The sequence below is a fragment of the Cervus elaphus genome, chromosome 9 (genome assembly GCF_910594005.1).
Source record: "Cervus elaphus chromosome 9, mCerEla1.1, whole genome shotgun sequence".
Lineage (NCBI taxonomy): Eukaryota > Metazoa > Chordata > Mammalia > Artiodactyla > Cervidae > Cervus > Cervus elaphus.
In genome coordinates this window covers 95,111,053-95,131,610 of record NC_057823.1, presented here as the reverse complement: position 1 = coordinate 95,131,610, position 20,558 = coordinate 95,111,053, and the positions used below count along the sequence as shown (strand labels likewise).

The 20,558-nt window shown below is 39.0% G+C and overlaps 1 long non-coding RNA gene across 4 annotated transcripts in view; it reads right to left on the bottom strand.

The window, feature by feature from the left end:
* Positions 1 to 20,558, bottom strand: part of LOC122700630 — a 526,773-nt gene that overhangs the window by 437,190 nt on the left and 69,025 nt on the right. For 3 of the 4 annotated variants that reach the window (XR_006342835.1, XR_006342832.1, XR_006342830.1), the window contains exon 2: positions 14,989 to 15,030. The exons of the other annotated variant lie outside the window; for it this stretch is intronic. This is a non-coding gene — a long non-coding RNA (uncharacterized LOC122700630). The remainder of the gene's footprint in view (positions 1 to 14,988; positions 15,031 to 20,558) is intronic. 4 annotated transcript variants of the gene reach the window in all.

Below are 20,558 nucleotides of genomic sequence, written 5' to 3'. Positions count from 1 at the left end.
CCATGGACTGAAACCCACCAGGTTCCTCTGTCCATGAGATTTTCCAGGCAAGGACACTGGAACAGGTTGCCATTTCCTTCTCCAGGGGATCTTCCCAACCCAGGGATCGAACCCGGGTCTCCTGCACTGCAGGCATAATCTTTACCAACTGAGCTACAAGGAAAGCCCATCAATAGGGTAATGGCTTTAAATTATAGTATATCTGTATTATAGAATATTATGCAGCTATAGGGAAAGTATAATGCATATCTATTAATCTGGAGAAATACTATAATGTTATTTTAAGTGGTAAAAGAAAACTACAGTAAAGTATGCATGGTGTGAAACTGTTTTTAAAAACCCTCTGAATGTGCCTTTATGTTGAAATATTTTTGGCAAACTACGCACCTAGCTGATGACATGCTGCCACAAAAGAGTCAGATGGAGCTTTAGATTTAATCTCCTTACTCTTAATACACATATTATAAAGTAAAATAAAACAAAACTTCAAGCATGACTGTCTTATGTTACTTCTAACTGGGGAATATAAAGAAGTAAATGAATACCAGAACAACTCACACGATCACAAGCAACATTGTAACACAGTAAAATAAGATGTTTTCTATGGGCCCACAGTAACCTACTTCCTGCATCAAGAGAAAAAGCACCAAATTATTAATTTTTATCAGTGACCTACATGAGAGAAAGGAGCACAGTCAACTGGTATTAGTCTTCACTGGGGTACAATTGTTAAGTTTCTAGGAGTTGAAATAGGGTTCAGATTGGCTGTGAAGATTCAGAGAAACAGCATTTTCAAAAATAAAATGAAGCCCAGTATATGAAAGTAGGAAATCACACAGCAGAAAATCAAAAACAATAAATTCAATTCAGGAGACATCAACAAACATGGGTAATCTTTGAAATCAGAAGTCCAATCAGCAAGAGTCACGGGGTATAATGAATAAACAAACACAACTGGGTAGATCTAGAGGGGAGGAAAAACCAAAAAAGAGAAAAGCTAGCAGATACTTGAGAACCAACGGCTCCATTTCCTCCATACTCAACACAATCAAAACTTCATTCAGCAACACAGATGAAAGATGGCATGTGGAGCTGCTCAATCTAATTATTAAACTTTTGGCTATCGTTATAATTGTACACTCTCTGATACAAAGCAGTGTCAACAACTGTGTTTTAAGGAAGGAGGGGAGGGAAGAAGAGAGGGAAAGAGAAAGGAAATTACTTAGGAATTAAGTAAAGAGAATAATGAAAATGTTCAATAGAAAAATATGCTGTGTTTAGTCACTCAGTCATGTCTGACTCTTTGCGACCCGATGAACTGTAGCCCGCCAGGCTCCTCTGTCCATGAGAATTCTCCAGGCAAGAATACTGGAGTGGGTTGCCATGCCCTCTTCCCAACCCAGGGATCGAACCCAGGTCTCCTGTGTTGCAGGCAGATTCTTTACCATCTGAGCTACTAGGGACATCCAAGAATACTGGAGTGAGTAGCCTATCCCTTCTCCAGGGGAACTTCCCGCCCCAGGAATCGAACCAGGGTCTCCTACATTGCAGGTGGATTCTTTACCAGCTGAGCTACCCAATAAGTAAGGAGAATAATGTAAATGTTCAATAGAAAAATAGCTAATCTGAAATTTGAAGACATGAACATTAAAAGAAGGAACTTCTAGAGTTTCTGTAGACTAAAAGAACAAATAGAAATAACACTACAGTTTTATAGCCAACTTGGCTAGCACCAATCTTGCAAATAGAAGAAAAACATGTTCCAGTCATAGTAAACTTCCAGAATGTGAATTTTATGAGTAAGCTTGAAGCCTACCCATTGGACTTCAGTTTTCTAGACAAGTGGACCAAAGACGACATGCTACAAGGGGCAGGGTAAAGAGCAGTCTACATACCAAATAAGAATACCAGTGTATTTCAGATTAGAGCATCCAAGATACTAAGAAGTTGACAGGCAAGAATCAGGCCCCAGGGACAGTAAAACTATAGTGCTTTCTTTTTCAACCATGCCTATATATCTTCACTCCAAAATATCTCACAAATGAACAGAAAATGTCTAAAAACCCTTACTTATACCTAAATGGGCTTCCCTGGTAGCTTAGATGGTAAAGAATCTGCCTGAAATGCAGGAGACCTGGATTCAGTCCCTGGGTCGGGAAGATCCCCTGAAGAAGGGAATGGCTACCCACTCCAGTATTCTTGCCTGGAGAATCTCATGGACAGAGGAGCCTGGCGGGCTACAGTCCAAAGCCTTATACGTACTAAGGCATTTGCTGCAGCAAAAAGAAGGGAGGATAGAAAAGAGCAAGCTGTTACCAGACAGAAACTTAAGAGATTTGCAAATGTATTCACTCTGGTTCAAAGGACACTTTCAGTCCTTATGTCTAAAGACACTCATGAGAAAAGCTTAATTTTCCCTAGAACTTTTTAGTGAAGTAGTTTTGAGAGAGAAGAGTATGAGAAAGAGGCAGAATAATGGAAAAAATGCTAGAACAGGACTAGTCTGGTTCTAGTCTTGGCTCTGCCTCTGATTCACTGAGGGGTCCTGAAGTTGTCTACAAAATTCTCTTTAACATGAGAGACATGAAGTATCCCACTCCAATGCTTCATGTTACTGAAATATTCTGTTTTGTTTTAAATGGAAACTTACTTGCATTTATACTTCTGAGTTTCCCATATTTTGCTTCTGAAAATAAGGTTATGGTCAAATTTTAGCCAATTGTTTTTTTATTACAAATTCCTATAATATTTTAAATTCTCTCCTGAAGCTGCAATCGTCTAGGCCAGTGGTTTAAAAAAACTTGTTTTGAGAGCATGAAACCATTGGTCAACAGACTTGTCATAAACAAGACTGATACACAAAATAGAGAAAGAAAGCCACTTTGCTGAGGGGGATAGAAGGGCATAGGAGGGCTTCCCAGGTGACTCAGTGGTGGAGATTCCACCTGCCAGCACAGGAGACACGGGCTTGATCCCTGGGTCAGGAAGATCTCCTGGAGGAGGAAATGGCAACCCACTTCAGTATTCTTGTCTGGGAAATTCCATGGACAGAGGAGCCTGGCAGGCTATAGCCCGTGGGGTCACAAAGACTGAAGTGACTGAGCAGGCACGCAAGCATGCAGGGGGATAGGAGGGGTGGATACAGGGGAGAGAGAGTAGAGTTCTGCTCACCCCACTCCCCCACTGTGCTTTTCCAGGGGTCCCTGAGGACTGCCACTGCAACCTTGAGAAAATCAACATTCTGTGACAGCTTATCACACAGGGGTAATGTAGGCATACGTATTTGGAAACAAAGGTCAAGGAACACAACTCTATTTAAACTATTGCAAAACTTCTCTTCTTCAGTGGAACTAATATCAGTTGGCCTTCACTTGGTATAAATTAATCACAAACAGAAATGCAAATGAGCGCACTGCAAGGCTGCTACAGTCCACGGTTACAAAGTAGGTTTCTGGGTCATTCAAAATATGCTCATGTAAAATTTCTTTCAGAATGCCATCAAAATGAAAATATAATTAAACATAAAACCAAAGCTGTATTAGAAACTACTGGTAACAGGAACTAGTAACTAGTAGTTAGCTAACTAGTAACAGGAAAACATGAAACCATATAACTCACTGGTAAAGGCATATAGTTAAACTCAGAATAGTCTAATATTGTAATGGTTGTGGTAATACAGTTCTGCTATAAAGTTAAAATACAAAAGTATTAAAAATATCTACAACTGCAGTATTTGTTAATGCAAATCATTAAATGAGGGGGGGATAAAAATTTAGAGTTACTGAGTGCATTTGAAATTAGGTTGTTGTTAGCTTCAAACAAACTGTTATTAATATTTTTTTTTTATATAAGCCTCACGGTAACCACAAAGTAAAAACCTATAGCACATACATAAAAGAAAAAAGGAATCAAAGTACACCACTACAAAAATAATCAAATCACAAAGGAAGAGAATAAAAGAGTAAGAGACAGAGAATTACAAAACAGGCAGAAAAACATGAACAAAATTGGAAGAGTAAGTTCATGCTTATAAAATAACTATTTTAAATGTAAATCAACTAAATTTTCCAATCAAAAAGAATGACTGAATGCCTAAAAATACAAGATTCAGTGATTTGCTGTCTACGAGAGACCTATCTCAGCTTTCAAGTTTAAAGTGATATAATTGAAAAATTAGACTTTAAGTCAAAGTCTAGACACACACACAAAAGCCATTATGTAATGATAAAAGAATTTATTCATCAAAAGAATAAAGCATTCATATATATTTATGCATCTAACATTGGAGCACCTAAATATACAAAAGTGTTCATCGCTCAGTCGTGTCCAACTCTTTGCAACCCCAAAGACTGTATCTGCCAGGCTCCTCTGTCCATGGAATTTCCCAGGCAAGACTACTGGAGTGGATTGCCATTGCCTTCTCCAGGGGATCTTCCCAGCCCAGGAATTGAATCTGGGTGTTCCGCACCGCAGGCAAATTTGTTACCGTTTTAGCCACCACGGGGGTGACCTAAACGCACAAAGCAAATATTAACAGATCTGAAAGGAGGAACAGATAGCCATATAACAACAGTAGGAGACGTCCGTAACTCACTGCAACATTGGAGAGACATCCTGGATAGACAGAAGTATCAACCAGCAAACGCTGTTTTTAAACGCTATGTTAGACTAGACAGACCTAACATTCATCTACAGAACATACCATCCAACAACAGCAGAAAACATTATTCTCAAGTGCACATGAAACGTTCTCCAGGAGACATCATATGTTAGCTAGGTCAGTCACTCAGTCGTGTCTGACTCTTTGCGACCCCATGAATCGCAGCACGCCAGGCCTCCCTGTTCATCACCAACTCCCGGAGTTTACTCAAACTCATGCCCATCAAGTTAGTGATGCCATCCAGCCATCTCATCCTCTGTCGTCCCCTTCTCTTCCTGCCCCCAGTCCCTCCCAGCATCAGGGTTTTTTCCAGTGAGTCAACTCTTCGCATGAGGTAGCCAAAGTACTATGTTAGGCCTTAGTAAATTAATTTATTAATAAATTTAGTTAAGCCTTAATAAACAAGTTTTAATAAGTTTAAGTGACTGAAATCATATGAAGCATCTTTTCCAGTCACACTAGTATGAAACTAGAAATCAATCACAAAAAAGAAAACTAGAAAATTCACAAATATATGAAGATTAAACAACATGCTATTGAATAATCAGTGGGTAAAGAAATCAAAAGAGAGATTTTTTTTTTTAAATCTTGGGAAAAATGAAAATGTAAACATAACATATCAAGACTTATGTGATGCTTAACTTCTTAAAAGATAAACAAAATAGATAAACCTTTAGCTAGAGTTACCAAAAAAAAAACTAAAAAGAAAACTCAATAAATAAATTTTTTTAAAAATGAAAGAGGAACTATTACAACTGATACTACAGAAATATAAAGGTTTATTGGGATTTTGGGATTAGCAGATGCAAACTATTACATATAGAATGAATAAACAACAAGGTCCTACTTTACAGCACAGAGAACTATGTTCAATATCTATGTTCAAACCATAATGGAAAATAATATGAAAAAGAATATATATATACATACATAAAGCAATCATTTTGCTGTACAGTAGAAATTAACATAAGATTGTAAATTAACTATACTTCAATAAAATAATTTTTTTTAAAAAGTGAGGCCCAGTTCCAGCCCAATCTGTGCCCCTACTGGGTGGGACTCAGCCATGGCTGGGTCGTTTTGATGACCAGAAGGGTTGCTGCCCACCTTGCACTGGAGTGGGCAATGAATCGATTGGAAGGAGGTTCGCTTGATGAGGCGAACAGAAAAGAGGGGTGTGAAAGGTGAAATACAAGATATCAAGTCTCGAAGACTCTCTTAGTCATACGGAAAGAGAACATCTGAATAAAGAATTCTTTCACTCAACCAGTATTTATGGAGTGCTTACTAAACAATGGCAATGGGAATATAGAAGTTGTGAAAAAGCCACAGGTTCCTGCCTCTGGTAGGAAGAGAAACAAGAACATAAATTCTAGATCTTAGCAAGTGCTGTGAAAGAAATAAAGCAATGTAGTAAATGGGGACAATTTTCAGGAGAATGGAACAGGACAATCTCCCCAAGGAGGGATATTTGAACCAATATAGAAGGATGAGAAACTGGGGGCAGGACAAGAAGGGAAACGATGTGTGCAGGAGGGAAGAATAAGAGCCCTAAGGCAGGAGGAAGCTTGGACCCAAAACACAGGCAGCTAGTGCAACTGGAGCCGTGGAGAGTGGGTGGCACAGGGTGAGGGATCGGCTTCCCCCAGCACTGCAGGGGTTTGAATCATCCTCAGGGTTAAGGGGACCCACTGGTGCATTTTTAACAAACGGGAACTTTGATTTTCTTTCAGTTCAGTTCAGTTCATTCACTCAGTCGTGTCCGACTCTTTGAAACCCCATGAACTGCAGCACGTCAGGCCTCCCTGTCCATCACCAACTCCCAGAGTTTACCCAAACTCATGTCCATTGAGTCGGTGATGCCATCCAGCCATCTCATCCTCTGTCATCCCCTTCTCCCGCCTTCAATCTTTCCCAGCATCAGGGTCTTTTGCAATGAGTCAGCTCTTTGCATCAGGTGGCCAAAGTATTGGAGTTTCAGCTTCAGCATCAATCCTTCCAATGAATATTCAGGACTGATTTCCTTTAGGATGGACTGGTTGGATCTCCTTGCTGCCCAAGGGACTCTCAAGAGTTTTCTCCAACACCACAGTTCAAAAGCATCAATTCTTTGGCACTCAGCTTTCTTTATAACTCAACTCTGACATCCATACATGACTACTGGAAAAACCATAGCTTTCACTAGATGGACCTTTGTTGGCAAAGTAATGTTTCTACTTTTTAATATGCTGTCTAGGTTGGTCATAACTTTTCTTCCAAGGAGCAAGCATCTTTTAATTTCATGGCTGCAGTCACCATCTGCAGTGATTTTGGAGACCCCAAAAATAAAGTCTACCACTGTTTCCACTGACTCTCCATCTATATGCCATGAAGTGATGGGACCAGATGCTTTGTTCTTAGTTTTCTGAGTGTTGAGTTTAAAGCCAACTTTTTCACTATCCTCTTTCACTTTCATCAAGAGGCTCTTTAGTTCTTCTTTGCTTTCTGCCATAAGGTTGGTGTCATCTACATATCTGAAGTTACTGTTATTTCTCCCAGCAGTCTTGATACCAGCTTGTGCTTCATCCAGCCCAGTGTTTCTCATGATATACTCTGCATGTAAGTTAAATAAGCAGGGTATATATATATACCCAGGGTATACATATATATATACAATATATAGCCTTGACATACTCCTTTCCCGATTTTGAACCAGCCTGTTGTTCCATGTCCAATTCTAACTGTTGCTTCCTGACCTGCATACAGATTTCTCAGGAGGCAGGTCAAGTGGTCTGGTATCCCCATCTCTTGAAGAATTTTCCACAGTTTGTAGTGATTTTCTTTAGTTTCTTATATCTCTCTGCTGTGGAAGGAAGGAGCATGGACAGCAAGAGTGAGAAAAGAGTAGTTTGAATGGAGATCAGGATTCTCTGGCAGTCGTCCAGGAAAGAAATGATAGTGTTCTAGGACCAGGACTGGCAGTGGAATCAGAGACGAGTAAATAGTTTCAAAGTTTATTTTGGAAATAGAACCTCAGAATTTGCTGATAAGTTGGTTGTGGGAGGTAAGGAAAAAGCAGTCAAGGTTTTGGCATTAAACTCCTAGGTTTTGGCATTAAGTGGTGGGCTGTATGATGATGGTTTGGATAGGGAGTGGGGAGACATCGCTGCAATATTGGGAGAATAACAAGAGGCTGACTAATGTTACCCATACATAAGCAAAGATTCCCTAATTCTTGATATCTAGGTATGACATCCTTTAACCCTCAGTTCTATGACCTGGGGAGAACTAGATCTCTCCAAGATTTCTATTTTTTTTTCTCAAAGACTTAGGATTTCATCATTATCTTATGTTACTGACTCTTCTGTCCTAATCTCCTACCTCCACTAATTCTATCAATCCTTCAACCATTTTACTTTTTCCTCCTTTCATTTTTGAAATAGATGTTTATTTCCTTATTTGGTACAAACTAATAGCACTGTGTTACTGTTACAAGATTGGCATACTGAACTCAACAAAGCACAAATAATTCTAAGGAATACCTTACAAGGCCACACTCTGGGGAAAAAGACAAAGACAATGACATAATCAAGACAATACTATAACAATGACTACTTTTCAGAAACAGCTTCAGAGTTTTTGAACTTGTTTAAAGGTTTATACTTGTCAAAGCCTTGCTACATTTTATAAATGATTTCATGTTTTCACCAGAGTCCCTGTCACCGAAGTCAGATTGTTTTTAGTACATATAATGTAGAAAAACATCTCTGATGTCATTCTAAACCTAATTATTTTCAAAAGGGTGTAGAAATGGTACCAAGATCTTTATTTCATGTATTCCTGTGCCAGGGATGGTCACCTCTTGTGTCAAGGTCTTCATATTACCATGAACAATTTCTTCCCAATAAAAGCAGTGATTCCTGACAGCCCCTGATGGGGAGCATGTCCTGCTATAATCTCTGCTTTGTCTCAGCTGGTGCAGCATCAGACAGAGGATTGGGAATGAGGATATCCCAGCTTCTCGCAATAGACTTCTGGTGAAAAATATGTGCTTCTGTTGAGAGTTGCCTCTCTCAACCACAAGCTCACAAAACAAATCCACTCACACTCAGCATTCTCTGAATCTTTATTCACTCTGATAAAGATCAGGGGTTTATTCCCAGGTGGCTCAGACGGTAAAGGATCTGCCTAAAATGCAGGAGACCTGAGTTCAATCCCTGGGTTGGGGAGATCCTTTGGAGAAAGGAATAGCAACCCACTCCGGTATTCTTGCCTAGACAATCCCATAGACAGAGGAGCCTGGTGGGCTTACAGTTTAGTTCAGTTCAGTTCAGTCGCTCAGTCGTGTCCGACTCTTTGTGACCCCATGAACTGTAGCACACCAGGCCTCCCTGTCCAACACTAACTCCCGGAGTCCACCCAAACCCATGTCCATTGAGTTGGTGATGCCATCCAACCATCTCATCCTCTGTCGTCCCCTTCTCCTCCTGCCTTCAATCTTTCCCAGCATCAGGGTCTTTTCAAATGAGTCAGCTCTTCACACCAGGTGGCCAAATTATTGGAGTTTCAGCTTCAACATCACTCCTTCCAATGAGCAGGACTGATCTCCTTTAGGATGGACTGGTTGGATCTCCTTGCAGTCCACGGGACTCTCAAGAGTCTTCTCCAACACCACAGTTCAAAAGCATCAATTCTTCGGCGCTCAGCTTTCTTTGTAGTCCAACTCTCACATCCATACATGACCACTGCTCACGGGGCTGCAAAGAGTCAGATGTGACTGACAGACTGATATTTCAGTGAAGATGAGAGGGTTCAAGGAGACCATAACCATACTCATAACCTCTACAAATGTAAAATAAAAGCATGTAGAACTATCTTAGAGGAGATTAAGAATAAATGTGTGCAGTATGTCTGGTCTAGATTACATCTTATTTTTTTTGAAAAGTTTTTACTGGACACCTGTAATAGGCTAGAAGCTCCAGGTGATAAGGATGGAGAAGAGCCCAAATGGACACAGTTCCTACTATCAGGCAGGTCAAGAGCCTCTGGATCTTTGTTTTATTATTTTTGCTCCAAGAGGAACCAAACATACTCAGTGTAGCCTGGGTCTTCTGTAAGCCTTAAAAAGAAATCAGGAAAGGTCTAATAGAAGAACTATCAGTGGCCCTGATTAATTTCACAGCTCTTCAAGAAAACTCTAACATTTAATGAGATAATACGTTGACGGTCCCCATGCATTACCCCAAGGCAATGTAGCCACTGAGGGACTGACAGTCACCTTGCCCCTTCCTTTGTTGGATGAACATTCAAAGCAAGTCTTACTGTCCTTCTAAATTGGGGTTCTGCAGGGAGCTAAGTCCTTACGCCCAAAGGCATACACTGGATGAAATGAATGAATTCCTTTCCAATGCATTCAGTCTCTTGGGAGACTTGAAAAAATGACCACTCAAATCAATTTCAGTAGAGCTTAGTTCTCTCACACAAAGTCAGCTCAAGTCAAGAAAGACTGGAGGACAGTATCAGTTTCAACTTCTATTTTAAAAAGCAAGGTCAAATCGGGGGAAAGATCAAATTTGGTAAAGGCAGAGACCCTAAAACAACAATAACAAATAAGCCAGAAGCCAGAAAGTCTCTAGAGAACTAAGGATTCAAAGAGAAAAGTTAGACTCACTGAAGGTGAGTGCTCTAAGGAAAACAGAACTCTGCAGAGGCCAGGGTGGAAGAAACACCAGCTAGACTAAAATCAAATACGGGTGCAGCTGAAACCAAAACACATGCTCTCATTCAAAAAAAGAGACAGACCAGAAAAAGCTTAGAAAATATTATGCTTTTCTGTCCTCCTCGAGGGGCCCCAAAACATTTGAAATAAACTGCTACACACTCACATATCCTACAATGTCCTAATCTCACAAAGACAATACGGCATGCTACAAAGACTCTCAAGGCCTAGAAGTCACCCAGATGAGAAAGGTTTATGTCAGAAGTTAATTTAAAATTCTAAAAAGGGCTTAAAATCATTTATTCTAATTGCTCAGTGTCTCTTTCCCAGAGCGGAAATGACCTAACTCAAGGACATAAAAACTGATCATGGCCTTTTGCAAAGCTGACAGAGGCATAACAAAAATTAAGCTGTAGAAATGCATTAATACTTCTGAAATAAACATGTAATTGCTTACCTCCATATAGTTTAAGTGCATGGACTAAACATGCAATAACTCATCATACATATCTATCATTACCAGTAAAGGTATATCACAAATCAACTTTAAGCAAGTGATGTAAAAATGAGATTTATATTTAATGCACTATTGTAAATTGTACCAACTGCCAGTGTTAACACTGGCAGCATAAGATGCCAAAAAAGCTTTTAAATGCCTGGAAGGAGGATGCTTTCAAAACTGTTAGGAAAAAAATAAATAAAAGGAATTGAGAAGAGAGGGGGCAGGGAAGCTTCTTCTTGTCATTTAATATTCTGGAGTAAGACCATAAAGGGTACTCTGAAATAAAGAAAACAGAGCTTTGGACTTCTCAATCAAGGGCTGAAGAAAACAGCCCTTCCTTTCTCTTCTTTGCAATTCATCAGTACAACCCAGAGGTGTGCCTGAGATAAATCACTCCAGCTTTCAGGCACTGCAAGTGGCAACCTCAAGTACATTAGCTCATTCTCAGATGATATTACAGTTTACTTTTAAAACAACAACAATGAAAGTTGATCCCTAAGAGTACCTGTCTTCATGTGAGCAATTATTGAATTTCACAGTCTCATAAAAAAATATCATCTGTAGTAATGTATCTAACGATCTCCAGTGACCTACCACCCTCTACAAATTTTAAAGCAGCTCAAGTAAAATAATCTTGGACGTGACTACAAATAAAAATGCTATTGTGTGAGTGCTAAGTCGTTTCAGTCATGTCTGACTCTTTGTGACCCCATGGACTGAAGCCCGCCAGGCTCCTCTGTCCATGGGATTTCCCAAGTAAGAACACTGGAATGAGTTGCCATTTCCTTCTCCAGAGGATCTTCCTGACCCAGGGATCGAACTCATGTCTCTTAAGTCTCCTACATTGGTAGGCAGGTTCTTTACCACTAGCGCCACCTGGGAAGTCCAAAAATGTCTATTATGCCCTCTTTAACTTGTAATTTGATATTTGATAACATTGTTAAATTATTTCAACATATTTTAAAGGCCTAGGACATTGAATTGTTCAAATGTCATTGCCAATGTAGACTTTGAATAGCCAACATATTGAGTCTTCTAGCATGCAAAAAGCTAAAACTCAATAAGCCTTCAAAACATGGAAGACCAACTCATCTTTTTCAGGTAATTAAAAATAATAAAAACTAGGGTTCAAATTTCAGTCTGGCTGAGTTCAAAATCTGGCCTTTTAATTTACTAATTTTATGACCCTAACCTCTCTACACTTTAGTTTTCTCACCTATAAAAAGGAAAAAAAAAAAAATCCTCTGCATAATGCTGTCTTGCGGATTCAGAGAGATAATTTACAAAGTGTTTTGCACGATTTGTGACACAAAGAGATGAACAAATGATTACTGTAATTCTGAGGAGATGAAAGATGCTTAGAATACCATAATTTGAATACCTATAAACATGACAGATTTATATACTACCTTGGTCTCAGGAAACATTTAAGGTCGCTTACAAAGATATTTGAAACAAAGTCACTAAATCAAAATGTAAACACAAAAAGAAAGAGTAAAAAAGATGAGATTAATTTTAAAGGGGCAAAATGTCAGAAAAGATGAGCTTCATCAATTTTATACAGTATGATTCCTAAGATCAAACAATGACTTAGGAAAATAAATCAATAATTAGCTGACACTAAAACAAAACAGGAATTTTTTTCAAGAGTCTTCCAAAAGAGGACAAGAAAGAGTGAAAACCATCTTCAACAATATCCTTACAAAAGATAAATTTCACAGATGTTCTCAGTACAGACTCCCCACCAAACTTCAGCGGCACATTTTTAAAATAAAATCAGAAATCCCGTACTAAGCAACCGGAAGTACTTTTTGAATATGATAAATTAATTACATAATAGACTTTGTGCTTGGTTTGCAAAGAATTCCCCCACAGCACTATTCCTACATAAAACAGAGTAATGAATCTCACCTCATACACAAGCCCACCACTCCCTGTACTTATCTTTCTGGAAGAGGGGGCACTCATGGAGAAAGGAGAAAGCAGGTGCTTTTGCCATTAAATAGTTCAAGTGAGAGGAGATATCTCTGTGAGGGAAGCAAATATTAGGCCAGGGGTCATGGTTGTAAGAACTCTGTTGAATTTAAGCTTTGTCACTTCACCATGGTTGTTAAACTCTGCTTTCTCTTAGGAAGTAATATCAAAACTCTGAAAGTGAAAGGGGCAACAAATTAGGAAGACTGCCTTCCCCAGCACTGCCAGTCTGGAAAGGAAGAAAGAAGAGAAGGGGAAGAAAGGGGGACTCCTCAGGAGTAGATACTGAAATAGTTAGTCCTCAAGGTCGGGTAATTCCTAGCCAAAAGCATGCCAATGCCAAAGTAAAAAGAAAAGAAAAGTAGAGCTACTTCACACACAGAGAATAATATCTGACCTTTACTGAGGGCTAATTGAGCACTTTAAGCTAAGTGTACCATTTCAGCTCATAACAACCTTATGAAAGTGTGAAAGTGAAAGTGTTAGTCACTCAGTCGTGTCTGACTCTTTGCGACCCCCATGGACTGTAGCCCACCAGGCTCCTCTGTCCATAGAATTCTCCACGCAAGAATACTGGAGCAGTTTGCCATTCCCTTCTCCAGGGGATCTTCCCAATCCATGGATAGAACCTGGGTCTCCTGCACTGCAGGCAGATTCTTTACCATCTGAGCCACCAGGGAAACCCAACAAACTTATGAAGGAAGTACTATTATTATTACCACCTTTCTGCTTTTGACACGAAAGTCAAATCTTTTGCTAGCACTTCCACACAGCTTGCAAATGGCAAAACCAAGAGTCAACACCAGACTAGTCAGTCTAACCCCAAAGCTCTCTCATAAAACTTCCTATCAGATGAAAACTCCACTCACACACGTGACCCAGTACCTCACCATCTAAGTTAGCTTTGAACTTTAAAGAGCTAACCTTTACATGCCTGCCCCACCACTGAGGGAAATCATTGAGGTCACTGTAAATAAGAAACTGCAATTATTCATATCCATCCATAAAATATGACATTTTATAAAGCTTTTAATCACTGGGCTAGCGACTAAAAACTCCATTCTTTAAATTTAAGGGCACTTAAGATATCATGTAAAATGTTAAGCAAAAGCCAAACATCATCTTAAAGGCTGCAAAATCTTCCTAGTTAACTAACGGTCTCAGAATAATCTACATAGAATCAGAGCCTGATTTGGTAAGATACGGACAGTTGCAATGCCCATAAACTGTCACATCTTTGTGGCATTTTGTTCTAAGAATGGGGATAGTCCTTTACAAATTAATCAAGGGAGAGAAGAACATAACTATGTAAGACTAGTCACTAAAGTCAGTTGATGTCCCATTCAAACATCAAAGCGCAGGGTAAGCAAGGGGATAGGATATAAAATAAAATGAGACTGAGATAACTTTACCGATATCTTCAGTACATATAATCATGCATTAATAGCTGCCGTAACTGTCAGTTCTGTGAAACAATTTGCATTGTTTTGTTACCACTCTTATAACTTGTCTAACATTTATATGAGATCAACGTGCAAAGGGCTTATTGTTGATATTAAGAAATATAAATATGAACTACTATCAATTTGCTCATTAAGCAAATAACCATGCATGATGCTCCTTGTCTAAAGGTACCGGGCACTTCCTATAGGAAAAGAATGTAAAGTGGAATATGGGACAAGAAACGTCTCTGTGGTCTCTATCCTTAAAGGGTTTACACATTTAGATGAAAAAAATTTGAAGGTTATAATGAATTAAGGTTAAATTTGAGTCAGCCCTATAGTTGGGTATATACTTGAAAATTTAAAATTAAAGAGTATAAAAAAGGAAAAGGAATAAAAAATGTTTAAAGATTTGGGATTAGGTCATTTAGAGCAAAACAAAAGACTATGGTCTCCTTTAAGTTAATAATAAGCTTTTTTAAAAAAAATAATAAGTTTTTATGGCAATAATAAGCTTTATATTAATAAAAAATTTTAGGAAATGGGGAGAGTTTGGTCTGAACACACATAAGGACAACCTTGTTAATCAGGATGAGTACATTGTGGGGGAAGACATAATACTTTTCCAGATACAAGATTCTGAGACATCAATCAACCAACCAAATAAATATTTCTTGTATTATTGAAAGTACCAACTAGAAAAATTACTCACCAAAAGAGGAGGCAGCTGAATAGAACCAGAGGCCTTCATACTCTGACAAAAGGAGAATAAAAAAGAGCTTGAAACAGGTAAAGTGGTTGGGGGCGGGGGGTGGAAATTAAGCAAACAATTTTAAGAAAGAAACAGCCCATTTTTTTTAACGTTTACAAACCTTAAATAAGATTTTTAACGTACAAGGATTCACAAAATCACCTCTCAATTCCCCCTATTGGGGAGTTAAATGGGTACATCAGCCTAATAATCAGAAGACATTTCCATTATGTTGAATTTTCTATTTAAACTACTTTGTAATCTGGGAGCACATATCAGCCTTCAGGGACCCCCAGTGTGAATACAAACTTGGAATAAGCCAACAACTGTCTAATCTACCAAGTAAACAATTCTCAAGGTAGCCCACAGTTGATTTTTCCATCATGCTGAACTTCAATTTTGGAAAATAGCTACTTAAAAAAACAAAAACAAAAACAAAAAACCTTAAATTCATGCCAAAAATGTAAAGGTGTCAGAAGCTTGATTTCTGAATTCCCCGTCAGTATTTTTTTAAGAGCTATTGCTTTTTTTAATTAACTAGCTAATTTGGCTACCTGGGGTCTTAGTCACAGTATGGGGGACCTCTGTTGCGGCAAATGAACTCTCCAGCTGTGATGCAGGCTCCGGAATTGTGGCTTGGTTGCTCCATGACATGTGGGATCTTAGTTTCCTGACCGAGGATCAAACCCACATCCCCTGCGTGGCAAGGCAGATTCTTAACCACTGGAGCACCAGGGAAGTCCCCCTGCATCAGGATTTAACAGTATAGACCAACAAGCTTTTAGAAAGGAAGGCTTTCATTAGAAGTTAATAATGTGTTCATTATGCCCACCACATGGCTAGTAAAACATAGGAAAACTGGCCTAAGGGTCAGAATAAAGAATGATGACTAGTCTCTTAATCTCCAGGCTTCTCTGCCTCCTGACTTCATAGAGATGCAGTAAGAACATACTAAAATAATCAATAAGTGTTTCTTATAAAGTTATTCGAATTCAAGTATCTATTACTATAAGCGTAATATATGTATCCTGCTGCTGCCGCTGCTAACTCGCTTCAGTCGTGTCCGACTCTGTGTGACCTCATAGACGGCAGCCCACCAGGCTCCCCCGTCCCTGGGATTCTCCAGGCAAGAACACTGGAGTGGGTTGCCATTTCCTTCTCCAATGCATGAAAGTGAAAAGTGAAAGGGAAGTCACTCAGTCGTGTCCGACTCTTAGTGACCCCATGGACTGTAGCCTACCAGGTTCCTCTGTCCATGGGATTTTCCAGGCAAGGGTACTGGAGTGGGGTACCATTGCCTTCTCTGAATATATGTATCCTAAGAACTTCCAAATGGCATCTTGAGAACAGAGTATCAACGAGATAATAGATGCCATTTCTATAGGTCAAAAAGATAAGATTATAGTAACAAACCACTCCTTTAGTTCAGTCAATTCATAGTAAGCAGGTATAGAGCACCTACTATGTGCTGGGCATTATGTTAGGCTCTGAGGATGGAAAAATGAATAAGAATGGGCCCTGCAATCTGGAACTTACAACTGCACCACTGACTACAAATGCACATTATCTTATAAATAATGAAAAAATAACACCATCTGGATAGTTACTTTATTTGACCTCACACGTACAAGAACATTTACTGAAGCCGACACAAAATAAAAGTGGAAAATTGATGCTGCATCTGAACATCCGTTAAAAACCCGCAAAACAAATTCCACTTTCATAAATGTGTAAACTTGACTAAAACAAAAAAGGAAACAATGCTCCCCTTTCTCTGCCTCCCCCGCCCAAAAAAAACCCAGTAAAGTCTTGCTTCAAGGTTTGTACAGTGGCCTTATTTCTTCAGCTGATATGTGGAGATGAAGGTTGAGAGTCAACTATCTACCCTCCATTAATGGGGCTCCATACTTATTTTCTTGGATACGCAGGAACAACAGAGCCATCCCTGGCCCCAGCTGGTTTTGATTTGAATAGCAAGTTTCAAACAAGGTGGACTTGACCCTAACTGAAATATTGCCAGGACCATTTTATTATTTTATTAGAAAGAAATTTAGAAATTAAAAATGCTCTTGAGGTCTGGGAATTCACAGTCTAAGGAAGAACTCTGAACTCCAGAGCTGAGTTATAAAGGAAGAATGAAAGTATCTCAGCATTTCAAAATTGCTGAAACTCAGAAAGGAAAAGTTCTCATCATCTTATAAGGAAGTTATTAGGCAGTATTCTCCCAAGTTTGCAGCAAAACCTTTCCTCTACTTCTGACAAGAAAAACAAGGTCTAGTGGTCGTCCGAAACTAAAAAGGGTAGCTTCTCAAAACTTATACTTCTGCTTTTGTGATTTTTTTCCTAACTAACTTGAACTGACCAATGAGATTTTGAAAGAATCCATTATTCAACAGTATCCTATAATCACAGAAGTTCTCTTCAATCACTGAAATAAATACTTAGAAATTATGATCAAAACCATTTGAAGCCCTGACAACCTAAAAAGACACAATTCTGCAGTAGGAAAAGAAAATTAGAATGCTTAATTGCAAAGGGAAGAAAATATTCTGACTGAAAGAATAGACTAAATTTAGATTAGAATTATATTTATCTTTTTGTCACAATACTAAAACCATTTGGTCTAATTGGTGTGTGCTGGGAAGGGGGCGTGTGAAGAGGATGGAGGGATCAAACATCTAGCTAAGAATAGTCCCTTCTTATGTCCTTGCCGCCACTCCAAGGAGTGTTCCTGGGAACACTGTGTTGACAGTCCATGTCTGCCTCACCAGGCAAGCACACACACATATTTCCCAATCCTGGAAATCTGTGCCTCTAAGAGAACTAATAACATGATCCCATTCTACTTACACTTCGGTTGAACTTGCAAATGAAATTTGCAGACTAGGAGGATCAATTGTATTTCTTGGCTTGATTCAATCTTAGAGCTTCACCTCCACAATGCTGACTATGTCAACTTGCTGAAACTAATCTGAGCTTTTCTTTAAGCAAGTTCCATCCTGATCAGGTTGCCATTAATGTTTTGTTTTATTTTTCACCAAAATGAATATAAGCTCAATACTAGGTGGAGTTAGTCCCCATGATTGTTACAAACCAATACTTTCAACAAGAGTGAAATCATGAAAGGATTAGATTCTGATGACTCTGTCCTTTCTAATAGTTAAAACAGCTAGGCTCAACAACAAAAACACATATTTACTACGTGCCTATTCTGTGCCATGCACCATGCTACATACTAAGTATTCAAGTCAAATAAAACATAACTGCTTTCCCAAGGGGCACATCATTTATTCAACAAATTAATATGCCAAGGATTATTCTATATGGCACATGGAAGGCTATGTGCCTTTGTGAAGCCTATATTCCATCAAGCATTTTGGCCTTAACCTGGAGTGAAGTGGAAGGTTCTGAGTAGAGAAATGACCTGATTTGACTTAGAAATGTTTTAGCAGATGCATATAAAGCAGATACATATAAAGCAGATGCATATAAAGCAGATCTGCCTTAATTGGTGAAGGGGCTACTTGAGCATTTCAGGCAAGAAGAGATGGTATGGAATGTGGAACAGACTAGGGCAAAATAGCCAGGGAAGTGGTGAGACAGGGTCCATCAGTTAGAGCTCTCCAATTGTATGCAAGAGAGAAACACGCAACCAAAATCAGAGCGAAAGAAAAGAAAATGAAACAGAATATTGGGGAATTTCCTGAAACTGACACGGAGCCTGGGAGAACCAGACTTAGGAACTGGACGGTATAAAGCTAGAAACTCCTGGAGTACGTGAGCTTTGACTGTTGCTTCTGACCTTGTACCACTCTGCTCAAGATTCAAATAATCAGGCGACTTCAGCTTTCCAAATTTTAGTCACATGCCCATTTATTGGCATATACCCAGCAATAGAGACTAAGAACCAAGCTTTGTTTACCACCATCAGACCCAGACTCCCAAGACTGCATTACACAGGAGAGAGACAATAGGCTGATAGGAAATCAGGGTGCTATTAGGAAGGAAGAATGAACACCAGGAAACCTAGTCTACAAGGCAATTTATGTCTGATGGATAAAAGCAGAATTACAGACAAAAGATAGCTCAGAATAAAAGTGGTCTCATAAATTGACACATACTTTTCAATAAAAAGGTATTTTCAGTAAAATTGTCATTTTACTCTTTCTAGATATAAAGATAACCCTGGTACTCAACAGACTACAGTGGAGATTATTTAGCTGTCAAGTGGTCACATGAAGGTTTTTGCTTAAAAAGTCCTAAATGTCTAGATAAAAAAATTTTGAAAGAAATTTAATTTTTTTAAACCAAACAATACATAACACATATGTAGCTTTCTCTCAGAAGAATCAAAGGATGCATATTTAAACCAGTATATTTGAATTTGAATTATGGGGTAACCTTGTGAATTGCTGACTGTAAATAGCTGAATAAAGGTCCACATAATTTTAAATGATTCTTTTCACTCTTTCCAGGTAACTCCTACTCTTAGAACAGGAAACAGACATGGGAAAGCATGCTAACGTCATTCATTCTCTTATCTTACTTTCTCATGTCTATTTCCTGTTCAAAAGAAAAGAACTTGTCTAGAGAGTGAAAAGAACGATTTTAAAATAATATGTTTGGATCTGAATATGTAAAACCTTACAGATCATGTCTCCAGAGAACAGGCTGGTGATATGAAACTTTAAACATCCCAAGGGGGGCAGCCGATGCTCCCATCTAGTCAATCTTGCCATGTCAGAATGCAGATCCAGAGATGCCAGACTTTCTGATTTTTCAAAAGAAGCTGAGATTCTAGACTTTTACATGAAACCTCTAGATTTTTAAACGCTGGAAGTTTTAGTTTGGGTTTTGTTGTTGTTGCCGTTGTTACTGTGGTTTTCTGTTTGTTTGTTTTTCAGTTTTTGAATACTCCAGAGGTGAAATAAAAACCTAAGTGTGACCTCTGTTCTTCATTGCATCAAGGTATGGTCAAACCTTAACAGAGATGGGCAGACGCCTGCATTTCTTTTCTTTCTGTTTCCAAAATTAACAACCACAGTCCTTTCTTCCCTTCATGGGAACCAGATGTGGACTTGGCAAAGACATGGATTCCCCGAGAACTCCCTGCATACTCCAGCTGCAACCAAAATGATCAATGCATTTAGAACAATTTCGGGATGACATGTTTGATGAAGATTTGGAAGCACCAACTCACTGCTCCCTGGATAATGTCCAGAACCACAAAGGGAGTGTTGTTGAACGGCTTCAGGGTGAGGTAGCCATGTTGACTGGGACACGTGCAGAGAAACACAGGTCATCTAAAAGAGGAACTCGAGAAATGAAGCAACTGAACCTAAGGAAAAAAATATGCTGAAATAGGACCTGGGTGGGTGGGTGGGGCTGTGAGGAAGGCCACAGTAGAAAGGAGGCCCTTCTTAATTTCTCAACCCCCACCTTCTTCCTTAGCCCATCTCCCTAGGTCTTTTAGCTGCATGCATTGGCTTCTTTAGTCAATTGAGCACCATAAACGGTCTCGTGCAAGACAC